This window comes from Drosophila eugracilis, unplaced genomic scaffold, assembly GCF_018153835.1.
Source record: "Drosophila eugracilis isolate 14026-0451.02 unplaced genomic scaffold, ASM1815383v1 contig_47, whole genome shotgun sequence".
Classification (NCBI taxonomy): domain Eukaryota; kingdom Metazoa; phylum Arthropoda; class Insecta; order Diptera; family Drosophilidae; genus Drosophila; species Drosophila eugracilis.
Genome location: NW_024573338.1, coordinates 829,758 through 844,844, shown reverse-complemented (window position 1 = coordinate 844,844; position 15,087 = coordinate 829,758). Strand labels below are relative to the sequence as shown.

General features: G+C 38.3%; 1 protein-coding gene across 4 annotated transcripts in view; it reads right to left on the bottom strand.

Moving 5' to 3' along the window:
- Window positions 1–15,087, bottom strand: part of LOC108109936 (tyrosine-protein kinase Fer) — a 28,948-nt gene that overhangs the window by 6,650 nt on the left and 7,211 nt on the right. The window lies entirely within an intron of this gene.

Below are 15,087 nucleotides of genomic sequence, written 5' to 3'. Positions count from 1 at the left end.
CGCACTGTGCTCTACATGCGGGTAATAGTAATCGCATAATGGTACCTACTGCGGTGCCCCTAAGTCGATTCCACCGACACCTATCCGCTCCATTGAGTATCTATCTCTCACACTTTCTTTGCAAAACATTTTCTCACGTTTAACCATTATGCAAGGTACACGTTCAAGCCGCAAAAGCTAACAAAAAAATATAAAAAAAAATGAAGAAAAAAAGAGAAAAAACGACGGCTTAACAAATGACTGATAAGTGACTGGGCAAAAGGATTGCATTATGCAGCTGAGCCAACATCCATCCCAGCATCCGTTAGCAGTGTCAACAAAATCAACAACGACTTTGTTGCCGAGGATTGTGACTGCAAACTCAACTCAACTTAACTCTAAGGCTGAAGCTGAAGCTGAATCTATAGCTTAAGTTAAAGCCAAAGCCTCCAACTAATGGCTGCAAAGTGCAGTTAGTCAAGCAGCTGCAAAGTTGCTGAGTTAAGGTTCCAAAGACATAAATGCAGCTGATGGAGGGCACAGTGGGTGAGATGTACTAACTATAATTGTAAAAATATTAATAATTTAAATGAAAATTTCACCCTAAGTTGGTCTATTTGTATTACCAGATCTTAAAATACAGAACTTACTAAAAACTTAACACCTTACTGGATCTTTAATACAGAACTTACTAACTTGGTAAAAATTTAGATTCTATTTTTTACGATTTTTCTTTCATTAAATCAAGTTAAATTTATTTTACGAACCTTTTTCACCATTCAATTTTTATAAATTTAATTTTTAAACATTTTTTAATGCCTTTTTGTTTCTATTTAAATCCGGAAATCGAATTAAAAATAATAAAAACGATTGAAAAACTTTTAATTAATACAATACATTAACTTTAATATATATCTGCATGTTTATTCAGCAGAAATAATAAAGTGGAACTATAAAAACCATTCAATTTGAATAATTTTGTATAAATTGGCGTTACTTTTTAAGATTTTAAGCTTTTCAACTTACTCATAATAAATCAACTAACATTTTTAACAAAGAAACAAGCTAAAAAAATATAAATTTTGTTTGTTTATGTTAAAATCTTTCAGCTAAATATTATTTTAAAATCTTAACAACTTATTTTTCTTTTGTTTTTGATTATTTATTAATATAATTTATCCATAAATCACATTAATGGCATAATCCACCCATGGTTACCCACTGCCAAGCCTGCAACTTGAGCCGCTTTTTGTTGATGTTGCTCTGTTGCTGTTGTTGCAGTTGACTGTGCATATTAATTGCCGACAGTTTTGCACTTTTGCAGTAAATGCGGAAGACGGCCAAAGAGATGAATTAACTAATTGAATGATTAGGCCTTTGCCTGAGAGAATTCGCCAAAGAAAATAGCTAAGAAAATTGCAAGACTAGGAAAAATCTATTTAATAGCAAAAGATACGCATTACTATATAGTATATAGTAAATAAAAATTGCTGACCCAGTTTAGTGATTTGGCATTGAAAGTGCTGTCGAGAGTGTTCATTCGAGAGTTATCTTGAAATTGGCTAAAATCTAGACAACTTGTTGCTATTGCTGGGCTACGTAATAACCAATTCTATAAGGTTCTGGTTCTGTTTTTTGTTTTTTTTTTTCGGCAAGTGGTTAAGCAACTTTCAATGCCTTTGCAGCTGCTAATTTGCCTAAAAAGTTGTTTAGAAAGAGAGAGCGACAGAGTAGCAGCAGCAGCGGTGGGGGCAAAGGCAGGGGTAGCGTCAGGCAACAAGTAAAAGAAATAAACATGGCTCGAAAGTGGGTCATGCGCGCCGTATTTCTTACCTCCTCTCTCAGTGGCTAAACAGTCAACAGCGTTTTTTTTTTTTGTTAAGCCCCTGGACCTCGCCTCACACATTGTTTACAAATGATTGCCAATTTTTTGGATTTTTTTTTTTGGATTTTATTTCTCAACCAAACAGAACAGAGCAAATCCGAGGAAAGTTGCTAATCTGCCACCTGCAATATTCAGCCAGCCAAAAACTTTCTCGATTTTCTCACGCAATTTCCCCCACGGCGAATTTCATTAGATTTTCGTTTCAGGTCTTTTAAGTGGGGACAACGCATGGTTTAAAAATTCCCCAATACCAAATCTATATATATATATATAAATCGTATATATATGTAAATCTGGCGATGACCTAATGGAATCTGTGACAAGTGGTGCCAGCTGCCACGTTTTGCATTAATCAGCTTGATTCTTTCTGTTTTAGCATTTCGATTCCGATTTTCTGCTTCTGTTTTGAATTTCGGTTTTTGTATACTTTGGCAAAAAATTAAGCGGAAAATTTGGCAATAATATTTTCTTAATTGTGATAAATTAGGCTTCAAGCTGTCTCTTAAAAATGCCATCAGCTAGATGAGGTTCTAGTTTTTATGACAACTCAAACAAAGTTGACATTGACAATGGCAGAAATATGTCCGCTAGGTTGTCTTTTGTTTTTATGATTATGCTAAAAATTTAACGTTTCTTTTGTGTATTAATAAAATGTTTAACCAACAGTTAAGAACATAAATTAAAAATAAGAAAAATCAAGGGAGTTAAGGTTACTCAAAAAAGAAATTTAAGATCAAAACTGCCAGCTTATGAATCACTTTTTCTGATTGGTTTTTTTTCTACTCTTCTATTCTGATAGAAATACATAATAATACCCTATATTCTCTCAGTGCATAACCCAACACATTCCAATAATAACAATAAAAAAGCACAACTCAATCAAGCGAAATTCAATTCATGTCTACACTTCCAAAGAAATTGCCTCTAATCAAAATAAATTTGTCAAATGTATTGCAAAATCGTGATGCAATAAAAAGAAACCGATTGAGGGAAAAATACAAAAAAAAAAACACAAGTCAAAAGCTAAACCCTAGACGAAGTTGCATTTATATATATGTGAGTGTGTGTGTGTGTGCCTTTTTATTTCGATTTTTTGGTTAGCGCGTGAGAGTTTTTCTTGGCCGGCAAATTTGAATATGAAATGCTGCGGCGGCAGCTGTGACAATAAAACGATAGGAAATGCTTGGGATTTTCCTTTGTTGTGGTTGTTAAAAGAGAGAGATATTAACGACCAACCCGTTTTGATGGCTTTAACTGTAATCGTTTTGCCTACTGTTAAAAGAAATGCCTTACTTAAGCAAATTCACAAAACTCAGTCGCATAATTGCCACACGCAATAACTTCACTTTCATTGGCCAATTCATGAATAATATTTGCCAAGTTTTTATTGCTGTCTGGCAAAGATATTTTGCACGAAATTTGCATGCGTGCCAAGTGAAAGAAGCATGACGAAAAGGTTCGAATTTAAATTGTATCTGAAAATGCCATCCGTTGCCAGTTGCCAGCACTTTCTATTTCAGTCCAAACCAAAAACCAAAAAAAAACCAAAAAGACAAAAGAATAGAATGCCAAAAATCAACGAAGATCGCGAAGTGAAAGTGTCTTCGAATTGGCCAATTGCCGCCAGCAAGTTTGTCGCTTCAGTCTTTCGTTTTTTGTTTTTGGTGGGCCTGAAAGTGCCACTTCCATTGGCCAAAACGTAGAGCAGGCCGGGAGGTCTCAATCGCCGCCAGGAGAGGCTGCAGAACGACTTTTCAATATTCAAAGCCACCTACGTGTCGCTTGCAACTTGTTTTGCATACAAACAGATACACACACACCGATGGCTCCCATGCCAAATCCTGCGATCGTTCCACGGAAGAGGCATAAATTTTAAGACCCAAACAGATTAATAAAAAAAGAGATGTAATAACTTGGGTATAGGGTGGGTTTTAAAGAGGTGATCTATGATTATAATAGGGATAATATATTTTAATATCATTTTTAAGGAAATTACTAAGTTATTATCTTAATATTGGTTCTATCTAAGAACAAGGACTTTAATTTATAAAAGAGGGAAAACTTTCAAAGAAGGTTACTTCCAAGCCTTTTAGGAAACCAAAGTATAAAACTGAAATCAACCCAAAATGCAGATAAACCTTCTAAATTTCTAAGATAACTCCTTTAAGTTATCACCCAAGAGGTAGCAGACTTTATACCCTTTCATCTCCCCCTACAAAACTTTATGAGCTTTTCTGCATTTTGACCGAAACGAAAACCAAATCCTGAACTTGATCCAGCTGCGCTTTTGATGTCAAGGGAGCATACACACAAACTGTGTTCGCACGGCTATATAGTACGGCTCTTACTCCTTTCGGACCAAGTTATTACGTCTCATATTGGTCTCAGCTAGACCAGTTGGGGGAAGTGGTGAATGGCTGCTTGGCCTGGCTGGGTTTTTGTTAATTTATTTTTACTGCTCCCCCGAAACATGATGAAGTACTTGCAACGCCGCAGCACTAAGCACAGCCACAGAAGAAATTAAGTTGCAGTTGCAGCGCTGCCAGCGTTGAGACCAAGTGGCAGGTACAAAAGCCCCGACTCTGTCTTCGATCCATAAAGTATTTTCCTCGGCCATTGCACAGGCGCAGGCGCAGCTAACGAGACGAAGTTGAAGTTACCCCATCCAGCTTCAGCTCCCAGCTTCATCTCCCAGTCCAGATTCGGGCCCAATACGTTGTTGTTGTTTTTTTTATTTTAGCCCTCGGGTTGGGTTCTTTATTGTTTTCTCAGCTCCGTCGTCGCTGCTCAGCCAGCCAGCCAGCCTGTAACTCTCTTTTGGCCCTGTATTGGTGTGCATGTTGCAGACTTGTTTCATAACTGGTCCACGATTCTCGGAATTAAAGGAACAAAGGCTGGGGCTGATTTTGATTTTGACCGACAAACGTTGTCTGCGCTTGTTTGCCGTTGACTCTTCCCCCTTTTTCCAGGGGTTTTTGTATATTGTTTTACACTGAGAGAAATCTTTTTGCCAAAAGAAAGAGCTCAAGTTTGAGAAATCTTTTAGAGCTACATTAAAGATTGATTGGAAAGCAGAGACTATCTCAGCACTATCTTATTTACTTTTGAGGTATTATTAACTAAATCTCTCTGAAATTTCTCTCAGTGCCTAGATGCCGCTGCTGGCTGTTTGTTCAACCCAGCTCGAAATCTTCTCGGCCTGCATCTGAGGGCAGAGGGTACTTGAAATTGACTGAAAAGATACGAATGTGCCGCACATGCGCGTAGATTATAATGAGATAAAGGCACAGCCAGTCGGGCAGGCAAAATAAAAAAAAAAAAAAAACTATATATATATAGAAAAAAGGGTTAGCAGACAGTTCGTTGCCTGTTGGCGTGTTAGAAAACCTTTTTAACGCTCTCCAATCGAGCCGGCAACTTAATTTTTATTGCGCCTGGCCAAGCCGCAGCTCCAATTAGAACTTCTGCAATATGAGACGATCAACGGAAGGCCTCGCATTAAGAGGGTTTTAAGCCATGGCTTAAATCAGTTTCTTTGGAATTAAAAAAAAAAACCAAAAAACAATAACAAAAACATAACAGTTGATGTTAACACATGAACGATCCTCGGCAACCGTTCTTGTTTCTCCCACTAAAACGGAGCAAAATAAATTAGTATTCAATAAGCGTAACTTGCGAGCCGGTACCATTAGCCAAATTGGTCTGGACCATATAGGGTTATGGCCATAATGTCTTTGATATATATATATATATATTTATTTAGATATAGAGATGTGGATGTGTGGAAAAGTTCAAACGAAAACAAGCGCCACCTTCACGGTGAGTTTGTCTTTATTTGTTAGGGATAAAAATTCCCCCCGCTCTTTGAAATTCGCGGAAAGAACTTGGCAAAACGAGAATCTGGAAAAGTTGTTAGAAGCAAAATAAAATTCACACACAAGAGATAAAAATCGTAGCAACTATATACATATAGGAGTATATGTACCTGAGTCTGACGTCGTTGCTGCTGTTGTTTTCTAGTATTTATTGTCATACAAAGTCTGTCACTTCTTTTAATTGTTTATGACCTTGTTAGAGCTGTTCTCTTCCTTTTTTCTTTTTCCTCTTGATTTTTGGCCAGCTTTTGTTTTGGCATTTCTCGTACCAACCGGAGCGAGGGCGATCAACTTTGGGTCGATCTTGTGATTACTTTTGAGCGTAAATTAAAATGAATTCTTTTGAATATATACTAAACGGCGAGAACCTTTTCGAGGCAAGTGCGCAGTAACCGGTTTATCGGAAATGTATATTTATATATATCTATCTGTTTAGCGTCATCAAGCTTTCTTACATACTGCTCCACTTCTCGCTGTAATTACCTGATAATCAAAGCCTCATTACGTAAATTGCCAATTACCAGCCGAAGCTCAGACGAAAGCTCTGCATTGATACACTGATTTGTCTTTGCTTTTGCAATTGGTTTCATTTAGATGGCAATTACAAGATTGTTATTGGAATTTAGTGCATAGAGAGAAAAAATGTGCCTTAAATGGTTATTAGTTTTGAAATAAAAGGGTAAGGCAATGTGGCTATAACTTTCCTTTATAGGGATAAACCTGAAAGTTGGGTGAAAATTGCAAGAAAATGAAATTTGGAACATCCCAAACTCACTTTTCCCAACTAGTAACCCTTTAATAACTTAATTAAGTCAACATTTCTACACATATTTTTTCTCTCTGTACAAAAATCTTGTTACTCTGTGGGCGTGTTCCCATTTAGCAAGCAATTTTCCTCTTATTAATGTTAATGCAATGCCAAAATGCACGTCAAATCATAATCATTTGCCGGATCAGACCCAACTTGGTGGCTTTCCAGGCGGCAAATTAGACAAAGTCGACTTTCACGCTCGAAAGTTTTGCGCTTAAGAATTTCTCTTTCGCAATAATTGACTCTAAATCTGGTCAATTAAGTATCTGCGAATGCGAAACGCGACGAGCAAATGCAACTCGAGAACCAGAAATAAACACCGGACTTCTTTTTTGTATTTTCTTTCTTTAATGTTTTTGGTTTTTTCTTGCAGTTTTGGTTTGTTTTTTATGAGACCATATAGCAGGTTATAGCGTGCGTTTTTTTTTAGTTTCAGGTTTTCTGCTCTACTTTCTGCTCGTCCCGACGACACGATGACGCTGGTGACACGGATGCGGATGTGGTGCATGGTAAATCCGCAAACCAAACAAGTTCACCTGACAATCAACATCAGTTTGTGACTACAACAACAACAACAACAACAAAAACTTGCGCATGGAAAATCTACTACCAGATCAGACCAAAAATTCCAAAAAAAAAAAAAATACGTATTTTCTAGTGACCTTAGCAGGCAATTGGACAGTTATTATTGCTTCAGTTTTTGGCACGTTTCCCTGCTTTACTGGTGGCCGTTGTTGGCCATTGACACAGCCCGGTTTTTGTCTCTTCTGGGCCATAAATAATCACTCGTTGTGTGTGGCCCCTTCGGTTTCTAGTGGCACTTTGTCACTATTTTGTAGCTTTTGGTTTTATTTTTTCTCTTTTTTTTTTTGCCACTGCTATTTGAGTTCAAACACTCGCCTTGACCAATTTTAGGTAGGGTGGGTTAAAAAGAGGGCTCATAGTGTTCGAGTACTGAGTACCAGAGTTCAATGTCAGATTGTCGTTGGCCTCCTACTTTTTGGCCATTTTGTTGTACGCCATTAAGACGATTTTAATTAACAAAGTAATCGCAAGACAAACAATTAAGGAGGTGTGGTTAAAGAAGGGGAAGTAATGGGTATTGGGAAACTTCGGGTATTGCTTAAGAGTTTTTATCTTTTTTTTTTGTTTAATTATATGTAAATATTTAAAGAGATATGTAAGAAGTTTTTAAGTTTTTTAAGAGAGTTTTAAGTGTCTTTTTTAATTAAAAATTATAATATTGTTATGATGATTATGCTGATGATAACCATAGGGTTGGTATAAGTTATGATTGGAAAGGTAAATTTGATCCTTGGTTTCCCTTTTTCGTCGATTTAAGGCCAGAAAATATAAAAAATATAAGTATATATTAGGTTGTCAAAAAAATCTTGCGGTATAAAATTGGTTACAATAATGCGATTCAAGTCAAATATGCGCCGTCTTGTTCTATGACGCGTTCCCAACGAGATGTCAACTTCATAATGCCCCTCTCATAGAAGCTCGATTCCCTATTGGCAAAAACCTCCGAGCGGGGCGCATCTTCGACCACCTCTACACCAGAACGAAAACGTTGATACCATCGTTGTGCGGTGGAAATGGAAACTGTATCGGGTCCATAAACTGCACAAATGTTATCGGCGGCTTGAGATACATTTTTGCCTTTATCGTAGTAGTAATATATTCCGTTTTTTATCTTTATTTTGCTCCTTGATTGCGACGCTATAACTCACGAACGAATCAAACACGTGTTAGCGCGTGAAATGAGCTTTCCAAAAAGGTATAGTATGACCTGATGCGACAAGAAACAAGAACTACGCGCTTTCAGCGCCAACTAGCGAAATTACCGCAAGACTTTTTTGACAACCTAATATTAAATCTTAAGACAAATTTTAAACAATTATTATATTTTTATTATAACTAAGGTATATAAACCTTCAAAATTTAGGCTTTTCTTTCATTTTCCTTTCTTTCTTCTTCTCTTTTCCCATACAAGTTATTTTTGCACATTTTCCGTTCCACTTATTTTCGAGCACTTTAAAGTTGACTCATTTGGCATATTTCATCATAACTTGGCCATCACGTAACTTTCGCACTTTCAATTTGTGAATTAGCACATTCATCAATTCACACTTTGTAAAGTGCCAACCAATGACCCCAATTGCATTTCAAAAGAGAATACGAGGTGTGTTCAAAAAGTAAGGTGACTCTTCAAATTTCGCGAATTTCAAATTTTTCGATTATCGATTTTTTTGTTTTGTTATATTGGTACACTCTTCCCTAACATCTGTACCAAGTTTCAATGGAACATCCTCTTTTGTTTGGTTGTGAGAGGCGTAAAGTTACAAGTTGTTTTGCGAGCTCGGCGATTTTTTGCTATCGAAAAATATGGATCAAAGGATTTGGATTTTTTGGCCAAAAACAACACCACAATAATGCCTCAGCCACCATATTCACCGGATTTGGCCCCATGTGACTTTTTCTTGTTCCCAAAACTGAAGATAATCGAAAAATTTGAAAAATTTGAAATTTGAAAAGTCACCTTACTTTTTGAACACACCTCGTATAACTTCTAAAAGGTTTCGATAATCGAAAAATTTGAAATTCGCGAAATTTGAAGAGTCACCTTACTTTTTGAACACACCTCGTATTTGGGCAAAGCCCCGAAATAAGTTACCAACTGATATGCTTTCTATGCAGTTTCAGGTTTTGCACTCTTTAAGCAACCTTCGATCCGTGTGGGGTTTCCAGCCCTATAAAACAGCCACAAACCTAACCCAACCCTTTCTTTACATTTTCAACATGACTGGCTGGCTGTTCAAGTACATCTTAATGAGCACAAACCGAAAACAATTTGGTTGTCCTTTTGTTCACCCAAGCGGGCTTTCAAGGTGCCGTTTTCTGTTTTTTTGCGAAAGGGAATCGATTGATTTGCCAGGGTCTCTTGGCACATGACCTATGCCCACACTTTTGTGGCTTCCAGCCGTGGCGGATGATGAAAGTACCCCACCCAACATAACATGGGTTAAGCTTTCATTCCCACCTTGCACTACCTATTGAGCCATTTGCTGCACTGCGCCATGTTTATTTTTAGGAGGCAGCTATAAAATCTCTTGCCTGTTGCCTGCTGCCTGCTGCCTGCATTTTCACTGAAAAATCAAATACAATTGCTAGCGTATTAATTTTCTAGCTGCAGCTGTCGCATTTCCCATTGCACTTAAATGAAAATTTTGAACAAATTTTTTTGGGCGGCACACGCGGCGGCTACGTAATTTCCTATATCTGATGGCAAACAATATTATTTATTTAGCTGGCAACATTTTGTGTGCAACATAAATTAGCGCCAACTGAGAACATAAATTTCACTTTTGCATGAAGCGAAAACAAGAAAATTTTCCGACTGACAGAAAGTTAAAAGAAAATGGCAAAGGGGGAAGGAAAGCTTTTTATTTTATAGGTGGAAATGTGACTAATCTTTAGAAGATTTCTATATCTTTTGATATAATAACTATTTATGCTTTAAGAAATTCAAAATTTAAATCTTATTTAAGAATTAAAACTCTTTCATTAATCAAAATGAAAGTTTTTTTTATAGAAATGGGAAAAGTTTCCAAGTAGTCAGCTTTTATTTTCCCATTAAATAGTTTACAACGCTCTCCCCCTTGCTATTTATCACCTTTCCACAAACATCACCTGTCGGAAATCCCCATTTCAATTAGCCATATTATCGATTGTTTACTGTATCTGGCCAACGGGGGTATTTTTTGCCCAAGCTTGCAAAGTTTTTATTTTCAATTTGGCGCCATTCCAAATTAGCAAAACCGAATTAACGCAGACACAGTCAACAGAGAACATCATTCAACCCCCCCTCGCTTCACCTTTCCCACCCACCAGACTTTATCTCTCGTTGAATTTCAATTTTCCACTACTTTTCTCAGTATTTTTATTTCGGCATGGCCAACGCTGCGTATGAGCAATGTGCAAGTTGAGAGTAAAAACGCCAAAGGCAAACGTCAACAAGAACATCAACACACCGACACAACATCTTTGGTTCTACGGCATCGTAAAAATCCACAAAATATTACCAAGGCTCGGGAAATTAGCAAAAGGGAGGAGAATTGTTGATTTTTTTTTCTTTTCCTTTCTACCCAAAGGAACGTGAAAAAATCTGAATGCTGAAGGAAAATGCCGTCTTGGGGGCGTGTCACATCCTCAACTGGAGTTTTTGTTGATTGCACGCCGACACAACGTTCCGCAAAATTGCTTTTAGCCAACAGTTTGACAGAAAATTACGAACAATAATGCGTTCTGTTAATGGCAAAGGCGGTGGCGGTGGCGGTGGCGTCGGCTTTCCTATTATCAGACCAAAGTACTCAGAGACAGACTTTCGCAGACAACCCCATTCTCTATCCATTACCAGCCAAAAACTTTAACCATTTGGTATGGAAAGTAGTGGTGTCTGTGCGGCATAAAATGCCCACCATTACGGTCGCGCCAATTTAATTGTTAAATTCTCAGGCTGGGCTCTCCCCCACAGAAAAACATTAAATTTTGATTAAAGTCGCCGACTTTTGGGTTGGTTTTTTTGGTTGGCTCTATGTGTGATTTATGACCACCATTAGTTTAATCAAAAATCGGTTCAGCAACTTGAATCTCTACCAAACGATTTTCAATGGATTTTCACATATCCACACATAGCCAAAAATGAAAATTTTCCCTCTCTTTATTTTGTGCATCGAAGCAAATGTGGCCATAATGTCTACAGAGAGGGGCTACTGTCTGGGTGTCTGGTTCTAACCAAAAATGCCAAACGAGTTAAGGGCCAGGCCAGTAACCATGGACATGGAGCTACGAGGCACACATGACATGAGCAAAATTCGTCGTTGGCTGCGTTTTTTTTGGGGGGGGGGCGGGCGGCTGAAACAACAAATTGCCCGCAGACTGTGGCAGTGGGAGGATGTAACAACTGGCCAGGACACACTAGTCGGGAGAACTATTAAAAATCTATTTAAAAGTTAGTTAGTTTGACTTTAAACGGACGTAAATATGCCAAGAAAGCTAATTTAAAGTAACAAAAAACTCAAACAAATCAAAAATGGATTTTTCTATAATTTTTTTTAATTTTTTTTAGCAGAGAAAAGCTTTAAATTTCAGACAAATTCAAAGGGTAACCCCAAAAAATATCTTTTTCTGCCCTTCAAAACCCAAATGCAAATTTCAATTTTCCCTCCAACCCCACAGACCACTGTAGCTTGTTGACATTTTGGGGTTTTTATTAGAATTTCATCCAGGACTCATCGTGTAGACCCAATGACTTTTATGCTTTGTAGGCGTCCAGAACGGAACGGACCGAAACTCATCCTGACTGGAAGTCCTGCCTGTCAGCCCGCCTGGCTGCCATTCACTTGGCCTGTCTACCCTGATACTTGACATTGCACAATGTGGAAAACCGTTCCATCCCTCTGTCACTCAATCCCCAAGCCCAGGCCCAAAACCCAAACCAGTGACCCTTCTGCCTTCGTTGCACAACTTTCCCTTCATATATATGTATTTATTTTTGGCCATTTTTGCGGTTGTCCAACAGGCTTAACTCAATTTGCCACCACAACGGACTTCCAGATATTAAAAAGGCACGTGCATGGGGCATCAGGGCTTTGGATGAGGGGCAGCAAAAAGGTGTAGTCCCCCTCCCCCCGATGGATGTGTGTATTCATTTCTTTAGAAAATTAGCAGCAATGAAATAGCTATAATTTGTCGTCATTTAGCACACAAGATATATATTTTTTTGTTTATAAATAAACATGTTCTCTGTTTTGTTATTTTTACTCTTTTTTTTTTGGCATTCTTCGTTTATAAGTAAACAATTTTGGCTGCTGCTGTTGGTGCCGTTGGCCAGATGATCAAATGAAGGCGTGGGCGAATGGGCCAGACCCAGGGGCGACCCTGCCTAGGAAAAGTATGGCAAAAAAAAAAGAGTCTCAAATGATACCGCACCTTACGAGTATATCCCATAAACAAGAAACTACAAAAGCCGACAATCCAGGCAGGCTGGCAGAATCAACAAACATAATTGATGATATTTTCGACAACAACAAAGCGAATTAAAAAGGGTAATGAATTACGGCGAAATCCAATAATGAGCCAAATAAATCAGAAAATGAAAAACGAGAAAGTATCTCAGTGCGATTCTACATATAGTTTTCAGATTAAAAACAAACTAATGGCAAACTAAGAAGTCTTTTCTCGTTTTTAAAAAAAAAAGAAACATTTTATTTATTTGGTGGAAAATTTATGGATGTCATAAAAAAAAACCTCAAGGTTATAACCTTTAACGAAATATTTCCGCTGCAGCATTCAGGTTTATTTCCGATGTGTCAAAAGCAAATGGAATATATATTTATTTTTTCGGCAGACAAAGACAGACTTCACAGACAGATTTCTCCAGCCGAATGCCCGATTGCATTAAGCGAGGGAATTGCTTTGCCACGTGGAAAATGTCACTGTTTGGCGGAAGTAATCATCATCATCAGGGCACCGACGGGTCTTGGAGTTTGCCAAACAAGCTTTTCGCACAGACTTAAAGAAAAAAGGGGTAACAGAAAACCTTAAAATAAAATTTGGGTTTTCGAACCACTTTAAGATCAGATTTTCTGAAGTTTTTTTGAGAGGTTGCCCATTGATTTTCTAGAGATTTCTGAATTACAAATAGATGCGAGTTATAGGGGAGTCTTATTCATCTTTCACTGATATTTTCTCCCAGTGCATGCATACAAACATTGCATTTATATCGCCCCGACAATGTCGATGCGACTGGCTGGCTGGTTAATAGTTCCGCAAACAGCAGACTCGCTGGCCAAAAACGAAAGTTGCAACTTGACTGGGCGGCAGATGAGTCAGCGAAGTGCAGCCGGAACTGGCGCCTCAGTCGTGGCCATTATGTGGCAATTATGTTATGCTAGCAACCCCTACATGATTGTTGGGGGGAGCAAAAATACTTCGGTTTTGGGGAGGGGAAAACCAACCCCAGGCGTTTGACGCCAGTCGCACGCCATTACGTCGTCCGGCCACCACAAGTTTGCTTTTTAACAACTCCATGGAATAACCAAAACTTCTCGTTCCCCCATCAAAAACAAATCGTTATTCAATGCTGCCTCCCTCGTAGCGAAACAAACTTTGCCCCATGTTTGTTGTCAACAAATATCAGGTCTAATTTCTATGCTGCGTGCAGTTTGGTCGATTTAAAGAGTTCGCAGCTGCAGAAGTTTGGAAATCACTGAGCTTACATGCCCGGCAACTTATGGCACTGACTAGCAGATAAACAGATACAAAACTATCTACAAGTTGTCCCCGTCAAGAGACAGCTACAAGATGTGTGTGTGTGTTGTCTGCGCCTGCCTGCCTGCAATTTGTGCAGCTTTTGTCGCAATGTCAAGAAACTTTTGTGGCTCAATCCCCCTCTGGAAACCCCCACGCAGAGGACAAACATTTAAGTTGTTTTGGCATTTTATGTGCATAGCATTTAGGGATCAAGACATCCAGAATTTATGCCCAGTTATAGTTGTAAATATTAAAGGCATTTGCGACCCTGTACTTGGCTCACATTTGGGTCTCCATTTATCATGTGGAACGAAGCTGTTTTCCCCCCAAAAACTGCCACATGATAGCCCAACCGTATCGCATTGTTTCAGTTTGCTAGTCGAGATTATCTAAAGTCAGTTTCAAACTTTAGTTTTGCATTTAAGTTGGTAGAGTTAGATTTTGGCTAAGGGAAAGGGATGGGAAATGGGATTGGGACTACAATATATGAAAAGAAATCTAGAAAAATTCGAAAATATAATATATTGATAAGATTACTTTGAATACCTAATGATAATGTAATTTCCTAACTTTAAATAGAATTATAAAAATATTTCTTCAATTTGCTTTGATATTTCTTCTTTTTCCCTGTGTACCTCCCTTGAAGCCTCCCATTTTTCAACCTCCTTCCTCAGAGTGTACGTGCGTGTGGCAATTATGCATTGAGGGAAAACTTTCTAGACACTTGAGAACTCCGGCCACAGGTCAATGCAGCTCAATTAAAAGGCATGTCCAAAGGCTTTTGTGTCGGTGTGTGTAGAGCAGCCAATTGACTTTAAGTGAAAGAACTGCCAGCCTTTGGGGTGAAATGGTAACTATACTCCAAAGGCCAAGGGGGTGGTTAAAAAAGAAAATAATAAAAAAAAAAACAGCAGGAAAATAACTCTGGCGCCGTCTCTCGAATAACATTACCAAAACTACGCACCCTCCCCCCCATTTGCAACAAGTTTAATGGGGAATTTCAATCAAGCGCTGGCTTTTGCATGCCATTCGTTAAGTATCTTCAAGTGCTCCAAGCTCGGGCCATGTGCATTCGCTAGATACATTTGATGTGGCCACTGCACTCGCTTGTTTGCCTGCTTCAGTCTACTCTTCTTCACCCCCTTCAAGTTCCGCCCACTTCAAAGTGATATCTTATCGGCTTATCTGGAATGCCAGAGACGAAAACACAGACGTCCGAT